Genomic DNA, 24,476 nt, shown 5'->3' with positions numbered 1-24,476 from the left:
GAGATTTCTAATTGCATTTGATGGAAATAACTCCTATCCCTGCATTGCTCTTCACATGCTTCTTCGTGGGGTAATGGGTTTTTTGCCCCAGTGTAGAGGAGGCTTTTCCCTATCTAGATCCAGAATTCCTGCCTCTATGGATCAGATTTTCAGTTGCCTCCACTCCTCTTATCAGTAAAGACAAAGGTGGAAAGAAATCAAGGAGAAACGAATTGTAAGCAATAGAGAACATAACTACCTCTTTGACTGATGATTACAGTGTGAGACCTCTGAGAACAAACACTATTTAAAAAAAACTTTTGTAGAAGAGCAGGTTTTAGTCCTTAGAACACAATAGAACTGTATCGAACACTTCAAGGATGATCATACTAAACCAATTCCCCCTCAGAATGCCAACTTCCCTGAAGTTATTTAGAAGATAAATAACTATAGAGATGAACTTTTTTTTTCCTAAAAATGCAGCTGAATGGAGCCCATGCTTATGAATTCTCGAGGAAAGTGAAAAAAGACAATTTCATCCTGGTTCCTTGGCATAATGATAAAACAGGAGGTCTGTCATCCTGTACTGTAAAGGGTTATAACTATTCCTGAAATACAGAGCCATCTCTTCAACCTGTCAGGCCAATTTTCCCTCTTCTTGCTGTGCTGGGAATGCTCATTCTTCACACTATTTGGGCTTTGAGTTCTCCTCGAAGTGACATCTCTGGTTAAATGGAGTGGCAGGATTAATACACAATTGGAATTCAGAATATTTGCTGAATCTGGACTTTATAAAGCATGGCACAGAGTCTCATTTCAGAAATGAATTAAAAAAGGAGTAGGATAACTACACTTTCAAGTAGGCTGGCAAGCAGACAGGGGACAATAAATCAAGGTTAATGATAATGGCAATGTTCCAGTTTGGAAGGGAAGATGAACATGAGGAATATTACAAGAATTGGTGCTAGGCCCAGCTTTACTAAAAGCCATTATTTATTATGTTAATGGAAACTAAGGAACGCTGAAGTCAGACCTTGCCAAAATCCCAAACAGAAGAGGGAGGAGACATCTTGCCTAGCTTCATCTATCTGAGTCCTACTTCTTGAGAACATTTTAGTTTTCTAAATTCTCTTGAAAAAAATAGAAGATAAATACATACCTCAAAAAGTGACAAAGTTAAGAGGAAGGATGTACTGTGTAGAAGCATCTTTCCACAAATTTAGGAAAAGTCCAGATGACCATAGTAGTCATCTGAAGTACTTTCAGGATGAATAAATGCTATTAAATATGGAAAAAGGTTAAATTATGTTCTCCACCAGATTTTCTTTGGAATGAGATATATAGCTGAAGATATATAGCTGAAGAATTGACTATCTTGGTGTCAATGAAGAATTTTTAACACAAATCAAGAAGTAAAACCCATCTTTTAACGTTGAAGAGTTCCAGAATAAAGTGGTTTTGTGCTTCATATGTAAATTTCAGACAGGTATTAAATAATTTTAATACAATAAAGAAAAGTATGTTGAATTTGGAGAATTAACAGTATTGAATGAGAAATCAATGAGTTAGTTTAATAAGGAATTGGAAGTTTGAAAAAAAAGGAGGTTTTTTGCCAAATTATGACTAAGGGAGAGAAGAAAACCTGCTCAAAGTATTTATTAAAGATGAAAACAGCCAGAGGAGTAATAGCCCAGGGGGCATGAGTAAGGAGGATGAACTCAGTGTAACATTAAGCTGAACATTAAAACTATTGCTTGATACTAAATTTTTTCAGACCCAGAATTTGTTTTTTCCAAAAAGAAGATGGAAGCCAAATAACATCAGAGTTGTGCTTTTGAAGTTGTTGGTTTGGTTATTTTTAACTTCTTTTACGAAACAATGAGTGCACACTGTAGAGTATGTTCCTATGATACCAATGTTGTGGACAAATCAGAAATGAAATGAAATATGGATGTGGCCAAGTCAGAATAGAAGATTTTCTGTCTATGGTACTATGAAGTTTTGATCACACCCAAGGAAAAATGAATGAGACAGAAGAAGCAATGAAATCAACACTAATTTAGTGGTTGAGTCCCTTTCCTGAAAGATGCAAACACGCTCTTCTACTTTTATTGCATTTAGGAGTTTTGTGTCCTATTTCTAAGTATCCATAGTAATTGGACAAGATGTTTAAACAGGTCTTACAGCAAGGACTGGAACATAAGTCTGCCCTCATAAAGGAATATTTTAAACCGAAAGAAGAAGGATTATCTCTTGGCCTAGTGAATCTTTTATAACTCCTGCGAAAGCTGGCTGTCTAGAAGGTGCATGAAGTCATCCTCCAACAGTTCAGTGTTTAGATCCCATTCCTAGGACACGTGAATTTGATATTCCTTGGGCTAAGAAAACAACTGGAAAAAGGTGTTCCACAAGCTGCATGAGTGCTCTGCCGACTGCATTAACAGATGACAAAACAACACTACAACTGCCAAAATCTTTGCTGGCATTTCCATGAAGAATCTTACCCAGTAGACACGCTGAAAAAACTTGTAATATAAAAGAGAGGTACGAGAATAGTCATAGTCTTCTGACATAACTGATGTGCTGGGCTTTTCTGCGTTGTCAGTGCTAGAGCTTACGTGGCTGGTGCTGGCTGGGTGCAGAGTTACTGGTGAAAATGGAGACTATTTGATATTGAAGGGCTACCATTTTGCAGTTACACAGCCTGTGTCATACATCTGGCTTTTACTGGCGATTCTGAAAAACATGATGTGCTGACAATAGCACCTGCCTGGGAATTTGCTGGAAAAGAATGGTCACACAGACAATAAAATCTCCAGAGCAGATTTTCAGGAAGCAGGAGTGGAGGACTGGTGTCTCTGCAGGCTGCCTATTTGCACTACATTACCTGTGTTATTAATCCTGAAAACCTTGTCCCTGTCTGGAAACTATTTGCTTTGACTATATTCAGGACTTCCGGACCCCATTTCTACCTGGCCCAAAGCAATTCCCTACACTGCAGGTAGTCCATTAAACAACACACAATTTCTGTTTAGGGTTTAAAAAAAAAACAACGCTTTTTGCAAAAGGCTATTGGATTTTTATTGACTGACTGTAGTAGACTATTATGTCACTTGGTCTGTAAAAGTGTACAAGCCACAAATGACATCAGTGTCAGAGATAAAAAAGAAAGGTCAAGGTCTGCAAAGGAGCTTATGGCACTTAAATCCTAAACATAGAACCTTGAATTTTTTCATACCTTTCACAGAAATGGAATTCCCATCAGTGGACATGTCTAGATGTCTACATTTTTGATGTTGGAAATTTGGATTTTTTTTCAAAATCCTGATAGCAGTTCAGTGTCTAAGTCCTCTCAGGGCTCCTAAGCTCCACACTGTTTGTAAGTCTTCCTCATGATATCCCTGTCCCCTGGGGCACACTCTCAGGATATGTTCCAGTTCTGCCTGGAGAAAAGCTGGGAGAAGGAGGTAAAATCTCTATGCTTTGACATTGCAATGATGAAGACACTTTGTGCATGAAAATTTTTCCCATGTCTAGTTTGGCCCAGAAGTTTTTGCTGAGAGTGTTTTTCATATAGGTCAGCAAAGCCTCTCCTGTCTGTAGCTCCCCCTCAGTCTTCAGTGAGCACCTTCCACAGAAGAATAAGTGCATGTCTAAGTGCCCACTGGTCTGTCAGGAGGGCATCCAAACCACGGGGTTGTTGGTGCACAGACCAGCTTTTGCTCTCTTGAGGTTTCTCAAGGGAGATTTTCACTGTGCAAAGGCTGTTGAATAATCACTGGGTGGTGGAGGAAAGTGGTGAAAAGTCTCTGTTTTCACTGGTAAGGCACTGTGCCCAGTTTATGGGCAGTACAAACCTGGCTCCTCTGCCTATGTGAGCACTGCAATTGTGTGGATGTTTGGTGGTGAGGGAGATTTGCATCTTTGCTTTGCGAGGAAACTGCTGGGCTAGGATGGGGCCTCATTCAAGGCAGAAGTCATCCTGGGTCTTAAGAAAGGGTATCAAACTCTTGCATTTTCAAGGATGAGACAAGCAATCCATAGAACAATGATGGGATGGAAAGCAGGAGATGTGGCCTAGATCTCTAAAATTTGGGAAGTTTTAGGTCATGGCACTGAGCAGAAGCCCCTGACCACCAGTACAGATGCTGGGCTAGTCTGAGTTAAAGTATGCACGCATTATCTTGTGATGCAGAAGAAATATTGAGTCTCTCAGCAGGCACAAATAGGCCATGGTTTTTAAGGATCAGGAAAACTTTATGCCTGCGTGGCCAACACATGAAAACCATCTTGAACATCATCAAAAGAGTCTGCTTGTTTCTTAGCTAGGTATACTATTGCCTGTATCACAGGTCAGTCCAAGATGGATGTTTAAAAACTCTTGTGCAGGCTCAGATTGCACTTGATAGTTTCAAAACGCTGCAAGCAGCCTTGCCATTGTCTGCAGGGTGTGTTGAAAGTGAGGATGAAGAAGTTGGGATCTAAACTGTATTTTTGGGGTGGGTGGATCCCTTGTCACCAGCTTTTGGTGAGGTAGCTGTTGTGTCAAGGCTGTGTCTGGCCTCTGCATTTTGAGACACTGTGTTCTTGTCTCAGATCTTCAGATATCCCTCATATTTCATGTCATTACTAACGGTAAAAAAAAAAAAAAAAAAAAAAAAAAAAAAAAAAACAAAAAACAAAAAGCACACACACAAAAAACCCCAACCCCCCCCCCCCCCCCCCACACACACACCAAAAAACCCAGAACAACCTTCTGTCTTTTATTTCTATTAAAACCCCTGCTTTCTAGCTCAAAACAGATCCCTGATTTTTAGAGCACTCTCTAGCATCTACCTGGACTACTGCTAAAATAAAAATCCATTTACTTCTCTTTAAGAAATGCACTCAAATACAGCCTCTGCAAAATGCAATTTCCATGTAATGCTTGAACTAGACCTCATGAAATAAGATGCTGAGAAAGATTTACGAGTCACTGCAGCTCAAGCTAATGTGCTGATAGCTGTGGAATTTCAGATGTTTAAATAAAAAGTACTCACAGCTGCAGCAGGAGTTTCCTAATTTGCCAAAAACCCTTAGAAAATAACCCTCCAAAATGGTAAGTAAAGGTTAAGACTGTGTCTGTACGCTTGACTTTTATACAATTTTAAATAGTCCTTGAAAACTATTAAAAATAATTGTGGAATCATCTTTATCTGTAAAAATACTTCTGAGGGTAGAACAAGCAAGCAAGAGTGAGATGGACCTTTCTGTCTGCTTGGCTCCTGGGAATTGTCCTAGATGCATACACCTGATGGCACCTACTCTGCAGAATAGCTGCTAAAACCTCCAGAGTCCTCTGGGAAGTCTCTTATTGACTTACCCTCCATTGAGACTTCACTTGGCTTCTAAGAACAGCATAAAGAGCATAACAGACCAGCTCCTGCCTTGAATAATCATTTGAAAGATTTAGTAAAGGCTGCAACACCAATTTCATTATTAAAAATAATGGAGGATTTGATGCAATGGAAAGCTAATTTACAAATATGTCACATGCCAAATCCAACTTTCAGGTTTCTTGGTTTGCTTAATGTTATTTCAAGATGTCAAATGGACCATACACTATGTTGTTTTCTGCAGGAAAGATAGACTGCAATACACTTTTATATGTTTCATCCTTATAGTAAGTGTCCAGAAGAAGGATAAAAAGCCATTTGAGAAGACAGACAGCGCTTATAATCATGTAGCTGTGATTGTTTAAGAGTATTACTATTTTTCCAGTGTATATATGCTGGCATAATGCTGCTTTGGATACAGCTGTGAATGTATATTAATAAAAACTTTTTTACCAGTATAATTCCTTGCCTGGCCAAAATCAGCTACACAAGTATAAGCATATGTGTATAAGCATATGTATTTAAGCACAACTGTGTTTATACCATTACCAGCTGCAGTTGAAGCCTCTTGTGCAGGCAAACCCAACGCCTCCAAGTCTTCAGAATACACCAAAATGGCACCGGCCTTAATGTTTAGAGATTTGACCCTCTCTTGTAAACAAATTATAAATCACTTTAGTCCTCTGTGTTTGGGGAATAGTCCTTAAGTGAACATGTTTAAAGAAATGTCGTGCTTCCAACTGAGGCATTGGAAACATTTGATTTTTTTTACTGTGTCTTTCAAAAACCAGTTGTGTCAAGTGTGCCAAGTGTTTGATGTTGGTTTTGTGACAGGAGAACTTAGAAATGTATTGTTTGGGCTGATTTTGGATAACACAAACGTTTCCATGCTTTGATGAGTCCTTGATGTTGTAGTACTTTAAAGGAAAGATGACAACAACATCAAACTTCAGTCAAGGCCCTTCTATTTTGTTTCAGTTATATATGGTCAGAAATCCAGCTTCAGGGTAATCATAGAATCCTAGGATGGTTTGGGTTGGAAAGTACCTCAAAGATCTTCTAGTTCCAACTCCCTGCCATGGACAGGGATATCTCCCTCTAAATCAGGTTATTCAGAGCCTCATTCAGCCTGGTTCTGAACATATCCAGGGACAGGGATTCCACAACCTCTCTGGGCAACCTGTCCCAGTGTTTCACCATCCTCATGGTGAAGAATTTCTTCCTTTTATCCAATCCAATCCAATCCAATCCAATGCAATCCAATCCAATGCAATCCAATCCAATCCAATCCAATCCAATCCAATCCAATCCCCTCTTTCAGTCTCAAGCTGTCCCCATTTGTCCTATCACTACATACCCTTGTCAAAAGCCCCTCTCCAGCTCTCCTTCATCCCCTTGAGGCATTGGAAGCTGCCCTAAGATCTCCCTGGAGCCTTTTCCTCCCTGGGCTGAACAACTCCAGCTCTTTCAGACTGTCTTCATAGGAGACATGCTCCAGCCCTCTGATCACAACCTGGAGGTAGACTGGCTGCCTCACACGTGGGCACTTGGTGAGCACTATCCTATGAGAGAGCATTGTAAACCGAGTAGTACTGCTGCACTCATACATGGAGTTAATTTAGAACCAGAAGTAACAGTTCCATGTCCAAATTATTGAAAATACACAGGAAAGAAATACAACACAGAGACATTTCTGAACAATCTGTTGATTGAGCTGGTTGCCTGTCCAGCCATGGCACTATTCTCAACTCAGATGATCCACTAATAGGGGAACTTGGCTGTGAATGTGTTTACTGGTGAAAAAATATATCTTCTAATGCAGTGGGAATTTTACTTTTAATATAGAAAATAATCTTGCTTCTATTCTTAGAAATGAACATAAATTAGATGTAAATCCAATTAATTGTTTTTAATTTGCTGGTCATTGGAGAAGGCAGTGCTTTTCAAGGCTGGTCCCAAAGTTCACTGAAGTCTGTAGATACTTCTCAGCTGTTTTTCATGGGTTGTTTCTCCAGCCTCTTGTAATTCTGTATTTGCTCAGCTTCCATGATTCATTGTATTGCTCACACTTCACACTCTGGGATGGCATGAATATGTGATATCAGTATAAGGAGAATAAAAATCGCTAGAGAATTGTTCCAAGGACACTTGGGAACACCTAGCATTAAATGAGGTTATGCATTTTCAGTTCATCTTACTGCAGCCAGTCAGTACGTGTCATTCCGAGAAGACTCAGCTGAGTTAGGATGATTTCCAGTTCACTGTAGGTTTTTGGGAATTTGCTGCAACAAATGAATACTCAGTCTCTCCTAGGAGAAGGAACCTACTAGACATCACTGGGTGTGTAAAACAAATATCTTCCAAGGGATCAGCAACATCAGATGCTATTTGACCACTGATAAAACAAGACACAGGCAGTTCAGAACAGGCAGTAAATTTTATACTTTGCAAAACAAATGTCTTTTCAAGTGCAAATTCAGCATTTAATCAAAGGTTTTGGTCCCAAGAGAGTTGTCAGCTTTGTTTTCCCTTGTTCCTTCTTTTTTTGGTGAGTTGTTTTCATTAACATTGTCTTTGATATTTCCTAGAAACTTTTCTCATTTTTTGCTACTTTTAAGAAGTATGCTGCTGCAAAAGTATTGCTGCACAAAGAGCTCCAGTGTCCAACTTCTCTCTGTTTTCAATGTTTTAAAAATAGTTCTGTATTTAAATATTCTCTAGCACTGAAGAAAATAACTGAGCCATTTCCTTTATAGTTTGTATTGAACCATATGTATGTGACCCAGTGCTGTACAGGACTTCATGTTTTATTCATTAATTTAGTTTGAGAGAGTAGATGTTTGATGTGCAGCTATTTCAAGCCAATTCTACTTTCTAAAATCCTTTTAATCAAATTGGATGACCCCCTGATAAAGATATTTAATTTAAAAAATCCTCACACTTGTGATAATTTTTATTCTGTATTGTAACTTTTAAACTGTTCTTCCATGTATGAAGAAACTGATGTTACTCTCTTATAAACATGAAGACATTAACATTTACCTTCTACCTTCTGGTCAGCTTGTGTAAACATGCTTCAGTATAATTAACTAGTTTAATCTTTGGGACTGAGGTTGGACATATGACAATGCTGTGTCTGCTCCTGTCTGTAGCTCTGTCTGTAGCTAATTTGAGGCAAAAATTGCAGATTTCCAAATGAATTTACCAAACTTTGTGCCATAACAAGGAGGGAAGCGTGGCATTCCCTGTCTCTGAGGGGCTGTGCAGCATCACCCTTGTCATTTCAAGGCCCTTGTGTTCAGGACAGTGTTGGGCTGGCACCAGAGAGGGGCTCGTGGTGGGAAACATGTGCCCAGTGCCTCAGCCAGGCATCAGCAACCCTGAGCACTGCAGTCCTCACACACAGCCTGCCCTGGCACCTGCACCAAGGACACTGGGAGCAGCTGTCACCCCCTTAAGCTGCAGCATCTGGATCTGTCCTGAGCACAGACACTCGTTCTTCAAAGGCTCAACTCAGAGATGACGCTTAATGAATATTTGGAGGGAAAGAAGGATGAAGCAAAACTGGTCTTTTAGATCATATCCTAATGATTACAAACTGGGCTAAAAAATGAGAGATGTTGGGGTTTTCATTTTTTTTAAAATTATTTTGGAGATTTTCAATTATTCCTGAAGCCCAGGAGGGCTCCTGGCTGGGCTTTGCCTCATGCCGTTGTGTTGAGGCAAGTGTGGATGTGCAAGTGGGAGGCTTTACAGAGAGAGTGAGCTACCAGTAAAACAGAGCTTCTTCCAGGATTTACAGCAGCTGAATGAAGAGTTTTCCATATCACACTTAAAAACTTAGATTACTATTCAATTATAGCTGACTTTTTTGGAGTTAGCCTTTAACCCCTCTGCATGTATTTTTCTATTTTTTGAGGATATACCTCCCTTCTTGTACCTCAAAGAGAGGTTTAATATCTATCTCATATTACCTCATCCCTTCCATCTTCCCACCAGTAGATGATTGCTCCTGGGAGAAGTACTTAGGATTTTGTGTGGTCCAGTTCTGAAAGACTTTGGACACGAGAAACAGCCTCTTTCCTTATGGCAAGGCTTCACATCCTACTTTGTTCAAGTGGTAGGGGTTGTACTCCAGTTAAATTTTCCTTTTTCCTGACTTCATCCTGTGAGAGCCCATTTAATTATACCAAGCAGCTGAGCCAATTCTCATTCAGTCAAATTGGAGTTGGCTTAGTCTAACTCCCCTTGAGCTTGGAAAAGCACCATGCATGTGACAGAGTGGTAAGGCAAAGACATTCCCCTCACATTGTCCAGTGGGTTTGCTGAGACCTGACCCCTCACACCTGAGGGAAAGCGACCAGCCTGGGCCCCCATCTCCACTGTCCATACAAATTTTCCATCAGTTTGATTTCTTTTTTCTACAACCTGCTAAAAATGTTGATTTTTCTATTTAAAATAAAATAAACGTCTCTGTTTTTCAGCCCACTGTTATTTACCACAAGTGGGACTGAATCATGTTTCTACATTTCCCCTCTGTTTTTCAATTCCTGAATCCAGGCTACGGGCAAATTTGAAAGGCTCTGTGGCGGACAGCAGGTTAGACACATGGACATATTTTGAAAGGACTCTGGAAAGAAATGTAGCATTTATTAGAAGATGGAAACACTTTTGTTTCTAATATGCAATTAGGGAATTAAAAAATCTTTGAAGAAAATCCAAATAATCAGGATAAAAAAATTCCAACAGCCTAATACCCCTAGTAACATCCAGGCCTGGCATTTAAATTAAGTCTCTCTCTCTTTCAAGGTGTGATCCTTTTCACTCTCCCATCCATGGCCACAAATCAACATTTAATGCCATTTGCACACTTGGAAAATCCACTCCTTCTGCTCCATGAGGGATTCATTCACCCTTTTCTCCTACCCTTCCCAAAAGCAGGAAAAAGGTTGCTTAAGAACTGACACTTAAGAACAGCAAGAGAGGCTGTTTAACAAGACTTTGGCAAGTCTGGATTTTTTCCAGAGCAATTCCTAGTACAGCAGCTGTGAGGATCCTGTCAAAACACCAGCCTAAATCATTTACTTGCTGTCCTTTGCCATTCCTCTATCTCTGAGCAAACTAAAAATAGAGATGAACAGTGGGGCTCCAAGTAACTACACTAAGTGTAGCATTTGAAATGATGGTGTGTATTTAACAAGAAATGGTTTATAATTGAAACAGAAATAGTAGGAGCTAAATATAGACTTTTAAATTCATTTGGACCCTGGAGTTGGCAGTTCTGTCTTTATGGTATTTGTATGATTTCCTTATTTGAGCCAACATGAAGTGATTTTTTTTTTCGGACTGCAGCATTTCATTGATCCAACATTTTTGGTACACATCAGCATGGAATATCTGGCACATACAAGACAAATTTTAAAATCAGATTTTTTTCCTCTCAGACAAAGTTCCTGTGATGAAATCAAACTGGGCAGTAGTGTACCTCTCAAAGGGTGACAGAGGGAAATAACTTTTTTTTTTGCTAAATCTATTATTTTTGTTTAATTTTGATTAACAGGCCTGGGGTGGTGATTCTTTCACTCTGTTTGCAGAGAGACATGAGTTACTTCCTCCCACACTGATGCCAAGCCAGAAGTGCTCAGAGACAACTGAGTCTGCTGTCCACAATTTATTGCTGCCACGCCAAGCTAGAAAGTCCTCTTCTGTGATTTCCTCCTTGAAAAGCTCCTGAAGAAATCACTGCACCACATTATGGATATTCTCTAAATTCTCCTGGGCAAGTGGGAAGCAGTCTCCTTTCCTGTAGGGCAGATGCTGCCTAGTCAATGGAAAGCAAAAGCACATTGGGTTGTCATTGCCCGTGGATACCTGGCTGTTGTGGGAAGGACAGGGTGTGACAGAAAAGAAACCAGGGTAATAAAAAGCAAAACACCAAGGTTTCTTAGTCCTTAAATTTCCCAGTAAATGGGCAGTAAAATGTCATGAGTAGTCCTCTCACAGAGCTGTAGCTGCCTGTAAGACAGGAGTCAGGTCTCAGCTATTTGTCTCCCTCTAACAGAGAGAAAAAGAGGATTAATCCCATCGTGACACAGAATTAGTACTGCCCATTGGAAGTGTGCCACTCTAGTGGATACTGAAAAAGCCTAGCCAGTTCAGAGTCAGAGAATCCTATTTGAAGGACAGAATTACCCAGAAAAACTGGAAGATCGATGTGGGCAAGTAAATAACTTGAAAGTGTCCCTGTGGAAGAAATTTTATACAACTTTTTCTTTCCAAAGCAAATTACTTGGCTAAAGATACCATTACTGCTTCAGTTCAATCTCAATAGAAATAAATAAAATATATTTTTCATTAAAACCAGCGATTACTGAATAACAGGATTTAACTTCCCACCACATCCTATTTCTAGCTGCAGGCCTTTTGAAAATGCAGCAGCATCTCAGTGGCAGAAGTGGCACTGTTGTCTGAGCTCTCTGGTGACAGAGCTTTCCAATAACAGCAAGTCTCATCTTCACCTCTCAGTCAGGGCTGCCAGGGGGTGAGTTCAGAACTAAGTCAGGAGGGGCAAAGACATCACTGCATCATCTTCCAGCCCTTCGAAAAAAACAAAGAGCACATACTTGGCAGCACTTTAATTTCTATGGTTACTTATGAATAACAGCACAGCTGGGGAACTGTTGCTACAACCCACTAGCAGAGATCATTTAAGAGGTCACACTTAAGCAGATCCATTAAAAAGCACTGCTTTTTTCAGAGATAAAACTGAGGACTGTAGGTTGTACTCTTTATGTTACTATTAAGTGGACTATCCTGCTAGCCGTAAATTTGCCCTCATTGTTTCAAAAGCAATAGGAGGAAGGATGGCTCTTTATTTAAGACACCAACCAGGACTGATGATTTCTGGACAAAATCTTGATCAGGCTCATGATTCACATGGATTTTGTCAGTCACAGATGTTGATGTCTCCCATGCTAATGCAGGCCAGTGCTTCACACAGCTTGGAGAGGCTTTCTGGCTGAGGAGATCTGCATCAAGGCTTTGCTTCCTACCAAGGGCACAATAACACAATTTTCCAGCCAAGTCCAGAAAAAATAATTGAGTAACCCTGAATCAGAGTGATTTGGGAGCTCTGACACAGACTTCCTGTACAACCTGGGTGAAATGGCTGGTTTGTGCTTTCTTGATTTTTTTTTTGCTTTCTTGATAAAGTTTTGATCTTTATTTTGTTTCTTAGTTATCAGGGCAGCAGTCATGAAGCCCTGGTAACTTCACTGCAATACAATATATCTTCAGTTGGTGGAACAGACTTTCAAAGTGTTTTGGCCAAGGAAAGGTTATTGCTTTGTGTTTCACAGTGTCCTAATCAGGAGGGAAGTGAAAGCAAAATTCACCCTTATTTTGTCTGCTATGCACTTACTGTGGTCTCCTCTGAAGCAAATTCAGTCCTGAACAGCCAGGGATAAAAACTTTAAGTATTTATTTTGCTTTTGCAAATTCAAAAAGGCAGCATGTCTTCAGGGAATGGAAAAACTGTTATTTTACATGTTTATGGATAGAATTTTAAAGGACACTATTGAAAATATAAAATAATTGCTAAACTTAGAATCACAGAATCATAAATCATGGAATAGTTTGGTTTGGGAGGGGCCTTAAAGATCATCTTATCCCAACTCTCCTCCCCAACATGGGCAGGGATGTCAGCCTCTGGATCAGGTTTCTGCATTAATGCACTTAGCCTGTGAGTCCACCCACAGAAATGCACTGCTGCGTCAATGCAAATGTTGTGTTTTGACATTTTATTCAATGTAATGCAGGATTAGTATCGGAAAAGACAAATGAAATCCATCTAAGTCCTTTTTCAAGACCCTTCTTTTTACATACTGTCACTACACACACACTGGAATAAGCACATCATCCCAAATAAGGCCACTGACATCAGTGGAGTTTCACCTGGGACAGATTTGGCTTACATTTGCTAATTGCATCATTACCCTCAAGCTACACTGAACAATTCATTAGTGGCAGACAGCTGAATTTCTAAAAGTGTGTGTAACCTAACTCTAACTAACAGCACAGTAGAAAATACTCTCAGTAGCTCCTCTGGGCAACCAAGGACACCATAAAATTGAATAAATAAATATAAACAAAGGATGATTTTCAATTTGCTTCCCATCTGGAGTACTGGCTATTTTTTTCAGCTCTTAAACTGAGGCACCTTTGCTCTCTGTTAGGATGATTCTCTACCTTTTGCCATCTCTGCTGACCCCAGTGAATTTAAGAGCATTTCTATAGCTTAGAGATTTCTCTTTTCAGCACTTCTAAAGAATAAGCCAGTCTGCCCTGGGTTGCTAAATTTTGAAAATTCTTGCTTAATTCTTGCTTTTTTTGTTGTCTAAGGAAAAGGTCAAAATATTATTTTGATTTGTATTAATTGTTCCTAAATTTTTCTCACCTATTTTCACCTGCCTGTTAAATTCCTATAAATAATGAGGCATTGCTGGGCATGGCTCCTGTCTGAGTGGGGCTGAGCTTAAAGAGGAAGAGCTTCATCCCTCTTGTGTTAGACTCCGGATAAACAGGATGTTTCCAATAGAATTTGCAGTTTGACTGATGTGTCTAATACCCAGTGTAGGACTTAAATAAATAAATATCCCCCATCCAAACAATCTTAGTTGTTGGCTAAAGTTTCATTTATTGAGATACAAAAATTACCTCATCTAAAATGTCATGGTTCTTGTCCTCTTTCTCGCTCTCTTATTCATGGTCATACTTCTCAGTAGCAGTGCTTCAGGAGGAGAGAGACCATCACTCCATCAGTGGGATACTCTTCTTTCTCCCTCACTCCATCAGTAGGGTACTCTTCCTTCTCTCTTCATCTTGTGATGGCTGGTAATGGCAGATGCTGTATGTAGATACTCATAGGCTTGTTTCTGGATCTCACCAGAGCTGGCTGGGTGAAAGTGCAGCAGATCTGGGGAGATGTGAAATAGACCTACAGGTATGTGCCCTAACAAATATTACAGTCAGGAAACAAGTAACTTTTTATTGTCTGCAGAAAACGTTGTTCATCTCATCCCACCATATACCTCAGAAACAGCTGTTATGGACTGTACACTGCAAGACTCTGTTTCTATTTGGTGATTATAAGGGTATTCTAGATGATCACCTCAGCTTCACCTTCAACAGATATCTAAGGCCAGGAAAAGCTGTTTCAGACATCAATCCCCTGCTGAATGTAGGTCTAGGTGGGGGCTGCTTGGCTCATCACTTGGTGAAATATCACAGATTGTATCAGAGATTTTCTCACACAGATACTATCTGCAGAGCAAAAATCTGTGATCAAATCTTCTATTTCTCCAACAGGTCTCTCTCCACCCCTTTGGCCAATGCCCAGCTTGCAGACTGAGCCCAAGTCTTCCTCACAGCTTGCCTGACTTGTATTTGAGGAAGACAAGTGTGTTTCCAGTCTCAGAATCAGCATTTTCAAGTTTTTCAAGATCTGGGGTTGTGCCCAGAGAAGTACACTGGGGACTGCATTTGTGAATGTTCCTGGTAGATGCTGACTAACGTGCACCTGCTACTCAAACAGGTCCCTGTCAGCATCATGGTTGTGGTCTGGTTTTCTGTTGTCTCAGAAGTGCTGACTCATCAGAGCCTCTCCCATTATATGCTGGAGCAGTCTCCCCCTTTGTCCTGGAGTTTCTTCAGACCTTATCACTTCCAATAGCACAGGGTTTCCAGGAAAACAAATCATCCTTCATGAATGACCTCATAAGACAAGCATTTAATTGTCCTCCACCTCTGGTGAGCTACAGAAGTTCCATGTAAATAGAGGAGTTGAATCATCTTTTTTCACGAGTGTTTGACTTGACCCAGTCAACAAAAAAGGATAAGAGCAGAAAAAGATTTTTATAAACATACTGTACATGTCCAATTTGTCCTGCTTTAGCAAAGTGTAACCAAGAACTAGAGAGATGTTGGCCAGTATTGGTAGAAAACTTGTTCCTTATCTATCTATCTATCTATCTATCTATCTATCTATCTATCTATCTATCTATCTATCTATCTTTTCTCAGTGTGTTCATGCTTTCTCTATATCTACAAGGCTGATTAAGCAATTTAGTTCGGGGATAAAGAAAAGTCTTTTAAGGCCCAAATTAGGGAGCGAGCACTCTAGAACTTAGTTTAGACCATGAGCAAGTAAGTTTGAAGGCAGCTAGTGCACAGCTAAGTGCTATGAATCCCTAGCAAAAATCCCTAACAAACTCTCTGTAGTGCATCTCTATCCCCAAATGTTGTGTCGTCATATAATTAGTGGAGTAAATGACAAGTAAAAGTTTGTTTGACTCTTCATTTCTCTACTTCTTTATGTCTATTTCTTTCCTTAAGCTCTCTAAAGAATAAGATTGCTTGTGCAAAAGGAGCAACAGCAATGGCAATTTCTCACTTCCTCTGATTCCAGGAGTGAAGACAGAAAACAACCTCTGATGCTTCACTTCCTGCCTGTCCATTCAAACTAGCTGCTACAAGTCCAGCCATTGTAATACTTCTCTGCATTTAATACCTCTTTGCTAATTTAAGCTCTCAAGCAGCGATTAAGGTTTCTAATGAAATGGACAACCCAATATTAGACTAATTTTCCTTTTAAACACAGAAAGTATCCAGTGTGGCGAATATAAACTGAAAGCACTGTCAGGTGCAGTAACTGGAGAGGCCCTGATCAGAGGCCCTGGTCACTGTGGCTGTGGTGCAGTTGTTCAGTTCACACTCCTCCTTCTCAGCTTCGGCCAAGGACATCACATAAGTTTTTGTGCTGGGGGCTTTGTGGAGCACAGAAGGAGCTGGGAGCCACATACCAAGACCAAACATCTACTGCTGAGCTGTAGCTTTGCTTCTGACACCTTGAGATGCATCCAGGGCTGGTTTCAACTTGCTCCAGTCAGAAGAAAATGGTGAAGAACATCCCAGGGAAGTGCAGGTCATGCTGAGAAGGGAGCTCGATGCTGTCCTCACCTTCTCTGAATTAGTCACCTCCTTGCTGGCAGCATGGTTATAAAAGCTCAGCCTTACCCACAGAGAGGGGCTGTGGACTCTGCACTCTCCTGGGTGTTCATCACCATCCTGAATTGGACTTACTAGCTGCAGAGAGAAGCAGGGCTTTAGATGCACCTGTCTGCATCGTGCCTCCTATCACCAGGTCCTGCACCTCTCTTGTTCACAATACATACACCTGCTTATAGTTGTGCTCTTGCATTTTTGACCCATAGTTATGCCAGGCAGTTTTGAGTAATGTGATTGAAGTGAGTTTGTTTAGCACTTTGAAAATAAAGTAAAAATGAATATTGGTACATTTAAAAGGTGCATTGGACAGTTTTGGATTGGGACAGCGAATGGTTTTCCATCTTTAAGCAGATTTCTTGCTATTATTATTTCATAAAGATGTTTAATTTGTTGTGTGAAATGGCTAAAAGATTTTAGGTACCATTTAATAATTATGTACAGTCCAAGCAGATAAGTAGAATAGAAATAGAGTTTTTCAAAACTTCAAGAATCATAGCATGCAGCAATGGTAATATGGCACAGAGCCGAAACAATAGGTTTCATTTTTTCTTAACAGAATAATTGAAAACTGATTTAGCCCCTTAAATAAACCAGTGACAGCTAGGAAAATCAGCAGATTGGCCCTTTGTGCCTGTTTATAGTAGATTTTGGCAGCAAGATAGTTGATGTAGTCTCTATAGAACACATCCATTATATCTTCCAGATGTTCTTGACCTTTATCTTGGATAAAAAAGCATCTTGCCATAGAAACTATCAATTTATATATTCTTAGCCCAGGTCATCAGCTCCTTTAAGATGCTGAAAAACCCCTCTTGTGATGGTAATGCTTCCACTGCAATTCAGTACAGACATGTAACTTGTGAGTGCCTAGATTTTTCAAATGTGAGCACATAATTCAGATAAATGTGCTTGTAGAACTTCTAATATGAAGAAGATCTGTAACAGGATAAGGGGTGCTCAATGCTTGCAGAGGGACATTTGGGAGGTCCTGCCTTTGCTAGCTGCCCACAAGGGGTGGAAGTGGAAAGAAAAATGGCAATGGTTTTTTCACAGGCTGCATTATTATTAATTTATGTGTACAGGGCGATTCTACCATTGTCTTTGGTGATTTGGGGAAACCATTTCAAACACGGTGCCCAGGGAGGAGCTGAGCTGCAGAAAGGTGAATGCTCACCTGCCAGGCAGGGGAGAAGGCCACAGGCCACCTCATACCCTCTGACTCAAGGGGACAATGCCACACCCGTGGCAATGTTAATTGTCCCACTGGCAAAAGCCCTGAGCCAGGAAAGGGAAAAAGGAGCCTCTGGCTGTAAATGCACTTGAGTCAAAGGAGGATTTTCAGTATGTTATATGATTCAAAATTTGTGTCAAAACCTACAGTGGCACTAAGAGTGGCACAAGAACGGAGTGAATGTCAGACATCAGTGTTTTTGGGGAGGACAATAGGGGACATAATGGAGCAGAGGAAAATTGGGGAAACAGGTAGAATGTTGTGGGACAAGAAGGAAACTGTGGGAACCCTGGGCTTGGCTTGGAGGCACAGAGGAGAGGTTGAGAGCATCACATCATCTTGAAAAGAGGACCTGCTTTCATGGAAAATAAACCAAGACAATGCCAAGTGTGTTGTACCTGCTGTCACATACTCAAGCCTCTGGGCTAGTAGCTGAAGGGTGTCACTACCTGCCTCCCAATGGTTTTGTGGCATCTGCTAACCCTATGGTGACTGAATTTCTTGCTTTTCTATTTCATATAGGTCAGGCATGAGAACTCCTGAAACAGAATACAGATTCAGCACAGGAATCCAGGCTGACACACTCAGAGTGTCCTGGTCAGTGCATCTCAGAAAACCTCAGTGCAGCACTGCAAACCTTCTGTGATGTCCTTTTATCATCACATGGTGTGATTTCTTGGTCCCCTGTGACTAGGGAGGCTCATAGGTGTGCTTGTCACCTGCTCTGTGGCATAGTGCTCCCACAGAGCCACCTCATTATGTGACTTTGAATACAAATGCCTCGTGTTGGGCATTTAAAGGTTTGAAGTGGGGTGTGACAGGGTGGATTAAGGTTCCAGCAGAAGAAATCTTGCTGCAAGAAAGGCTAGAGCCAAGCTGCATGAGCCTGTGGCTCACCAGTATGGACCACTGACAATGATGGATGCAGCCTTGCCCTCTACATTGCTGTGGGACAGGAATATGAGCTTACAGACAGATGGGAGTATACAACTGATGGAGGGAAGCGGGAAGAAAAGGGCTGAACAACCTTCTCTCATGTTCACATTTCACCTGGATGTAAAACCCTGGAGATCCTGTGACATAGCAGTAAGGCAGTTTCAAGGGAGTGGGAGGATTCTGGAACATAGTTTCTGGAATAGCACTTCTTCTGCAGCTGATTTTCTGAGGAATCGTTTGTGGGAAATTAAAAAAGAACCCCCCCCCCTAATATCTGCTCAAATTGAACCTAAATTGAGCACAGATCAAAAATCTTGATTTTCAGCCCTTGTGTCTGTCTTCTGGCTCTTCTATTGGGTCAAAAAATGCCAGCTGGCAACAGATGGATGGTGATTTCTGAGATGTTGTTTCCTGGAGATAAGACTATTTTTAAGAGAGGTGATAGGCAAGGCAGGACTTTGCTTCATCATACAGACCCTCTGGTGTAATGTTCTTGGAGGACATTGCTTAGTTTCACAAAGTGGCAGCTTTAAACAGAGCTTTCTTCCTGTGTTTTGCAGAGCTTCCTGGAAAGGACATATTCCATCTATAAATCCCTATTGAGGAAGATGTCATGGTACACATGCCACATCACCCACATTAAGACATTTCACAGCATCTTTAAATCTTGAGGCAAAACAAGGGAGACAGTAAAGCAATATGGTAAAAAATGTATTTCATCAAAATAACCAAAATGTTGAAATAGCAACAAGGAAAAAAAGGAATTTGACTGGTGGGAGGAGGAAACAGCTGTGTCAGTTGTTACTTTGCCTTGTAAACAATTAAAAGCAATTATAAACATGCTTCTGGTCACACTATGTTGTAAATAAAAAAGTTTTTCACCTACATTCTTCCTCTGCTTTTGGCATGTCCTGCTCTTGAATCACAGGCTGTCTTGGCAATTCGGTGGCCCATGGTGACCTGTGTTTGTGGAGTGACACGCAGATGTTTCAGCCAGAAACCTGAAATGTTTCATGTTGTGCAGATGCTCTGCTTGTCTGCACTGCTGGGGAAGGGCAGGTGCTGTCCAGCCACAGGGCTGGGGAGCTGGGTTCAGGCTGTGCCTTAAGCTCAGGCTTGGTGCCAGGCTAGACCACAGCCCATCTTCCCAGTGCTCCTCTCGTGACTCTTACAAAACGCTGCTCAGGTGTGACCCATACCTGTGATCTTTGACAGAATTGATCAGTGTTACTCAATACCTCATGACGTTTCAAGACAAAGCAACAAGGCATTTCTCAAACTGTGAGTCCAGGTGACTCCCCAGCATGGCCTGTCCTATGCTATGGCCCAGGTAGGGGACACTTGGATGGAGCTGTTCCCTTGGGTCTCCTGCGCACAGGTTCCTGAGGCACTGGAGCAGCTAGTGCATGCCCCAGGTGCTGTGGAAGCAGCTTCCTATGCACAGGGCATTGCCTATTGCTTCTTCTTTCTGCTTCATGAGCTGAAAGCCTCTGGCTCAGAGACCACTGCTTACTGTAGACTATTCACTCTTGGTTTGGGGTGTTTTTGGCGTGGTTTTACCCCTGACTTACTTGCTGTGCCATAGACACAGACCAAAACCAGCATGAGACGTGGCAGAGTTTGCATAGGTCACAAATTCAAGGAATAGGTTTAGGCACAGTTTGCCTTTCAAGTGTGGAAAGAGTACAGTGAAATAATTTAAAACACATTTTATTGCCTCAGTAATCAGAGAGGGTGTTTGTGTTGACATGGAGTTTGCATGAAACCTTCAAGCTTCTCTAACCATTTATAGTTTACATAGCTATATGTTAATCTACAGACAATCTATAGCTCTCAACAGCTTCATAGCAACCACAGATCAACAAATGATTTCCCTGGGCTCCTAGGCATACCACTGCCATTAGGTTCTCTGATTTTTAATTAAGAGGAAATGTCTCTAAACATCTTGAGGTAATTAAAGTGGTAATATCTTCTGTAAGCTGCATTTGAAAAAACAACAGGAATTCCCCTATGTGACTCAAAAATATAACTGCAACTTAATTACAAAAATTAGATATACTGAATTATTTTTTTTTTGTGTGAACTTACAGTGTAAAGTATGCTCACAGTTCTGCTGTACTTCTTGAGTGTAATAACAGAATTCCTTCTCCCACATTTTACAGTGTAACCCTTGATATAACACTCCTATTAACTTTTATTATTATTCTAATTAATATGCCATGTTACAAATAGCTCCTTATTATTTCTTTGCCATTCATTACACTTTCAGAAGGAGATGATTACTGTGATAATGTTATGACTCTTAAAAAAATATATATATATACACTAACCTAGATTTAGACATTTACTTCTGGCTGAATTCTGACCGAAAGAAGTAGAACCCAGAAAGATAATTATTTGCATAGGCCTGCCTAAATTGTTTTTTTTTTTTTTTCTGAACACACATGTGTGGGTTGAGTTTCGTAAATAAGTATGTGTCTGTGTGTGTATGAAATTTGTATTTGGAAATGTTGCAACATGTTGCAGTGAACCACTGGATTTTAGAAGTTTCTAGAAAATAATATTATTCCAGGTGTTGCCTAGATACACATGGAAGCAAAAAATAACTGAATAAAAATTTTAACAGATGTAATTACTTAAAGTAGTGGTTTAAGGAGAGATTTGCAATGTGGATGAAAGCTCACCATCAGCCAGTCCTGTTTTTATGTCGTAACTGTCTCTAGACTTGAAAACTCTTCTGAGTTCTCTGTAAAAACTATTGACTTCCTTCTAAAACAGCAAAACATACTTAGAGAACTATGTACCCATTATTTCTAATTCTCTGTCCTTGGAACATGCACCTCTGTCCTTATCATTTCCATGCCAAATACAAGACATTATTTGCACTTTCTCTTAGCACAGGACTTGGCACTGTCCCTTGCTTTCTTTGTCTCTCCACTGACTTCATTCCTACATTAAGTGTAAACCCTTGGTCTTCACTCTCAGGACTCCTCATAGTGTAATCCTAAATTTGAAATCTTTTATTCACTGACAGGATATTTACTCCAGCCTCCATGATGCTATCCTGGATGCTGAGCACTGGCTACCACTTTTCACATAAGCTTCTTTTCTAAATTAGAAAAGCCTCAGGAAATTTTGGCTAAAAATGGCAAATGGAGCATTGAGATTGCTGCACATAGTGCTAGCCAGTACTGACATGTTGATTTGTTCAAAGTGCATGATTTCTTGTCTTTAAATTGCAGTGTTTTGGAGATCTATTTATGTACATCATTTAGGATGGTGAGACCCCAGGCTGTGATTTCCTCTCTCATGCATTACAAGTCCACCAAGAATCTACAAAAACATGTGATGAAAAAGTGTTAGATTTCTAAAACAAGATCTATGCCTGCCTGTTCCAGGAAGTTAACTGCAATTTAATATTTGATCTATATTGAAGAAAATGTGAGATTTCAGGACTAACCAGGATTATCATTAATCTTGTCTTGAAGAACAGCACTTGACCATCTAATGAGTTGCTTGATTTCCTATGATGTGGAAACATCTATGAGTGAGTCTTTATTGGACCTCCTAATTGTTTATCTTGGTTCCATCCCTGAATGGGAATTAGAATATACGAGTGAATTCACAGAGGTGAAATGATGGTTCTGAGAAGTGGTGAGACACACCTGATTACTAATGGTGATGCCACCATATTCCTCCCTACTAAAACAAGCTGTAATCAATCATGTTGCTGATTCACCTTCTAAGGAATGTGCCTTTCTGTAGAAGTTTTTGGCTTTCTACCCAATTAAAGCAAAATAAAGCATGAGGCTTTTGACTCCGAGCTTTCCTCAGTCAGAATGAAAAAAAAAAGAAAAGACAAGAAAAGATTTTTTTTTCTTTAAACATCTGAAATGCTGTCTTGTGAGATTAGTGGGTGAATCAAGTTTTGAACAATATTATTATGGGAGAAGTCAAGCAAACAGAAAGATGACTCGAACAGTTTACTGCCAGGACTATTTCTTAACACAGAGGAAAACCATATCTGGTTGCATATGGAACCCTCCCACAATGAACAGGGAGCCTGGCAACAGAAATAAAACTGCAAGTGCTCCAACTTCTGCTGTTAAACTGTCCTCACAGCTGAAGTCTAATGAGAAGACATCATAAATTTGGACACTGAGGAGGAGAAACCATAACATAGCTAAGCAATTCCGTGCCTATTGCCTAATTGTCAAAACAGACAATCTGGTCATTAGAAAGGTGAAATTTTTTTAATTGTCCCTCCCCATCAAAAGAACCAGAATTAAACCCAAAGCAAAAAGTGATCCAAAAAGATAGAGGGAAAATCCCTGAAGACATGTTCTCTCTGTAACCATGATGGGTTGTGCAGGCCAAGAACCTGTTCCTTCAGCTGCAGGAGAATACAGCAGGACAGCCCTGCACCACCTCCAAAGGATCACCTGGTGACTGTCACAAGCCACCCGGGAACAGAGCCCAGCCGTGAGAGCAAAGAGTGGCTCTGGCTGGATCTGTGCCCATGGGCTGTGCCTTGGATGAACAACACTGAGTGCAACTGATGGCTGTGAAAAAAGTACATGGTTTTCATCTGCCGTGGAGCATAGTTCAACCATGCAAATATTTATGTATTGAGCAAAGAACTGGGCTGCTGCTCGCTGAGTGTCTGAGGCACTTGTGTGTTTGTCCCACTGCCCCACACTTCTGGCTGCAGGACTCACCCACAGATTTAGGACTGGAACAGGATATGCAATTCTGCAGGGCTGGAAGACATCCCTTTAATAAGAATTTGTAAGGAGATCAAAACAAGCATAGAAACCCAATTCCATCTTATATGTGTCAAAAATAAACTTACAGCTGGGAATACTCCCCAGGAGATATGTTTTTCCTGGCTTCTCCCTCACACTAGTGAAACACAGCCAGTGCTCAGTTCTGGACTTTGCAAACACTCATCATTGATAAACTGGATGGAAAAAGCCAAGTGTTTGTGTGGGCTTAGAAAAAAAATCATTATTTAATGACACTCAGACAAGTATGTTTTTGGAGGGCAGTTCATATGGCACCAGCTGTTCTGATTTAAAGGATCTTGGTACAGCATAGACCACGGTTTGGTCATCACAAATAATGTGTATATGCACAAACCTTCCTTCAAAGTACACCATACTCTTAAATCTCTCCCCAGTGATCAGACACCAATTATATTTGTTTTGACATACCACATTTTTCTCTACTTTGGAGAAGCCTACAATACTGCAATTGCTCCAAATTTTATGCTCCTCTTTGATGTGCTAAACATTGAGTTTGTTCAGTTTCCTGTTGTACCACAATTTTGTCCAGCTTTGAATTCAGTATTTTTGCTCCTTTCTGTAATTTTGTGTCCTGTAAGGAAAGCAGGAGTTTAGCATATGGTTTCTGCAAGCACAGATGAATATTCATACACAATACATTTTCCATTTTCTAGGCAGGATGGCAATTGGAGCTGGCTTTTTAAACAGGAGGACTGGACAAGAATCAATTCTCTGATCATATTAAGGTTATAATGATCTCACATTTTCTTACTCTTCCCGTGACACTCCTGTGGCCTTTAGAAAAATTTCAGTTCTCTCCCAAATACATCAGTTGAGGGCAGTCTTTAATGAGAGCAATCAGCCAGTGTGGAGAGTAAAGCACTCACCTTCCCTCAGCTCTGTCTGGCCTAGGATGACAAAATCTCTCCTTACCCCTTCACTTTTGAAGATGTTGCATACTTAGGTCGGAAAAACAAGTCTGGTTTAAACTTATTAAGCACTTCAGATTATATCTGTTCTCACCTAATTTACCAGTCCACCAATTCTGCACGTTTTAATAGCAGAGATTTTAAAATTATTTCCAGCTCACTGAGGAATATAATAAGC

The sequence above is a fragment of the Sylvia atricapilla genome, chromosome 4 (assembly GCF_009819655.1).
Source record: "Sylvia atricapilla isolate bSylAtr1 chromosome 4, bSylAtr1.pri, whole genome shotgun sequence".
Lineage (NCBI taxonomy): Eukaryota > Metazoa > Chordata > Aves > Passeriformes > Sylviidae > Sylvia > Sylvia atricapilla.
This window is presented reverse-complemented; position numbering follows the sequence as displayed.